This window comes from Pipistrellus kuhlii, unplaced genomic scaffold, assembly GCF_014108245.1.
Source record: "Pipistrellus kuhlii isolate mPipKuh1 unplaced genomic scaffold, mPipKuh1.p scaffold_m20_p_2, whole genome shotgun sequence".
NCBI lineage: Eukaryota > Metazoa > Chordata > Mammalia > Chiroptera > Vespertilionidae > Pipistrellus > Pipistrellus kuhlii.
The window spans coordinates 159754096-159757343 of record NW_023425515.1 but is presented as its reverse complement, the minus strand read 5'-3'; positions in this window follow the sequence as shown (position 1 = coordinate 159757343).

Below are 3248 nucleotides of genomic sequence, written 5' to 3'. Positions count from 1 at the left end.
AGGTCTCAGGTAAGATCCTTCGTTGCAGCACTGATATGGTTGTGGGAGGAAGCCTGTACAAGTGTTTACTTGGCTGCCATCTTCCAGGAACCTTCGAGAGTAAGACATTCTTATGTCTGTTGATGGTGATGTTGTCAGAAACATATGGGCAGGAAGTCACTTTCAGATATAGTATATTTTGATATCTGTTGCAGTGAGGATAAATTACTCTCTCCCTACATGATCAGATCAGGTGGCTAAATGCTCTCACTGGAAACAGCGCCTTATCTGAGTCTCAGCAATGGTCTCTGTTGTTATTGGGTTGGACACTTATGCATAGGTTTAATAACATAGACTTCTAACCAAAGTCAATCTGGCTACATTATTGCTAACCTTCATCCTTGTGACTATTACCATTTTGTTCATAAGTCTATTGAGCAACCATTAGGACAGTTTGGGAAAGAAGCTACGTAACCTCAAAATAGGACATCCTGACCATCTGATTGTTGAGTATTTCATTGCTGTTGCTTTTCTGTGAACATCTATATACACAAATAACCTCATGCTCTGTATCCATTCTGAGAGGTCCAGCTCCAGAATGCTACCATTCTCTGATCTTGTTCTTTCCAAGACCTTGCCCATCTATTCATTTTGATCACCCTAGGCCTCCTTGATAAGCTCCAAATAACTTGGTGTAAAATCTAAGTTTGGTGGTGCAGTGATCTATCTTGGCTATTTAAGTGCCATATGATTTAAGACCCAATTAATGGAGAACCAGGAGGTAAAGAACAAAAAGGACTGATTCTTTTCCTTCCCTTTACTAGCCGAGTTCCCCATGTTAGCACTTGAGTTTTCAGAAAGAGCAAAAGGCCAAGCACATGGAAAGCTCAGGCAGCCCAGCAGGAGGAGAGTGAGTCATTTACTTCTTGAGGAATTAGGCTCAGTAATGTCCCATTAATCTGGCTTCATCAGGAAATGAACTGTGTCACCTAAGTAAATTTTCCAATAACTGAAGCTTACCCTTTCATGTGCCAAAACTTGATTTAATCTTTTTAGATGTAAGTCTTTCTAAAACCAATTACATACTTCCTTGCCTATTTCAGTGGAGGATCCTGGCCATATTCTAATCTTTCCTTGATCACATGGTGACCATTCATTTACCAGGTTCTCATTTAAGAAAAATAAAGAGCTATTTGCCCCAATAATGAATTTCTCTATCCTTGTTGTGAATTTTGAATTGTTTTGCCTATTCTAATAATTTTGTTTTCAGCCTCAGTTTCTCATGATATTTGGTGCAGAAGACAAGCCTAACTTAGAAAAATTCCAATTAAATGATGATTTGTGCAATTTGTGTTTACTATCTTTATCTCCTACAGAGATCTCATAGGTCTTCACCACTGTGTCTCCAGCTTCTATAATATAGGGATTTTTAGCAGCAGAATAGAACTTGAACCTGGGTCTAAGGATTGCTGCTAGGAGATGAGTGGAAACAATACATTTAAAACAAGAAAAAAATGAGGGAAATACATTGTTTGCATTGATCTGAATGATGCCAGTGAAGATCCATGAACCCAAGTTGCAAATCTAATCAGGGCAGCTGTCCACCTGCTCTAGTTTTGATGTTTTCTCAGTCTTCAGTTTGGCTGGGTAGTATGGGGGAGTGTAAAGAGCATTGTGCTTGGAGTTGGAAGTCACATAGAAGAGTCCCTCAAGTTTTGTTTCTTCTGCAAATTTCACGGAATGCTTTCTATATCCATCCATGTGACTAGCAACGTTGAGAAATCTTGCTTTGAAGAAAACCACTGATGGTCAGAGAGTTCTGTCCTTGGCTCTTCCTATCAAGAGAATAGCATGGGTAAGGCCAGTTAGGCACGATGTCCATAGCTCTCTATGATAAGCAGTGAAAATGCCCATTGAAAGATTTTGAAGAGGCTAGGTTAATGGCTTAGCTAGATGTTGACAAGGAATCTGGAAAATTCTCTTCTGAGGTCTTTTTACAACATCTTTGGAATGCTGTTGATCCAGTAATTTAGCATCTCAAGTATAGTAGGAAATGAGGCTGGTTTGGTGTGATTCCCTTTGATTGAAGTTTCTTCTCTTTTTTTATGTCCCAGACACTGGCTTGATAATCTCTTCTTCAATTATTTAGAGGATTGTTTTCAGATAATATAATCACTAACATATAGTAAGCTTCTGTTCAGAACCAGGCACTAGGTTGCCCTATTATCTTATTCAGTTCTCCCAATGACCCTCCCTCATGGGTTATGGTCTCATTCCTATTTTAGAGATGAGAAAATAGAAGCTTAGAAAGGTTATGATATGTGACACAATCACATAGCACCTTCTAGAATACAATATTCTTTGGGAGATACAGAGATGAAACCTGGAAGAGTGAGGGAAAGGAGACTAATATTTATTAGCAACCATGTGCTAGGCACCTGAATACTTGACAAGCCTTGTCTTGTGTAAGAGTCCCTGCACAGCAAGGAGGAGGGCATTTTTAGTGTCTTCATTTAGAGAGGGCAACAGCATGGAGAGCTCATTGTCATAGAGCTAGTGAGTGGGAGCAAGTTTAGAGCCTTGGTCAGATGCCACAAAACTTATCCTTCTAGTCACTTGATAGAGCCGCCTCATAGCAAGTGTGCAGCCCATGCTGGAGAATCCAGCTGAGGACTAGGGAAGCTGGAGAACCCGGGAGGCTGCAGGGGAACAAGAGGGTGCGGCAGCCTCTGGAGCCCTGGTGTCATGACCAGTCAGTGTCTGCAAGTTTCCTCCTATTGTCCCCCTGCTGTTGTGGAGCTTTCCATTTTGTGTTCCTTCCAAGCTAAAAATAAGGTCTTGTTTGCACTCAGAGCAAAGGCCCTGGGACCCTCCTGAGAAAGTCTGCAGAGGAAACAGGACACAGAGTGGACTGCAAAGGCAGGAACATTGACTCCTCTGCCCCAAGAGTCTGGGAGCATGCAGCGGGAAATGGCACTTCCCCTGTGTTTTTATGTTTAGCTGGGGTTTAATTAATAACCAGCAAACAAGTCTATAATTAACTCGATTTCCCTTTTGGCCAGCCTAGGGAATAATAAGAAAGCTCCTTCTTAAGTCCGCGGTGTTGCTGGAAGGATGGGAGGGAAGTCAGGCTTCAAGCGCTGCCTGCACAATAATGAGGGCCCTGCATAGCATTCATTGCCCCCTCCCCCTGCAAACTGTATTATCTATACCAGATGTTGCATTAAAAGAAGAATTACTATACTTCAGGGCTCAAATTATATGTGCCT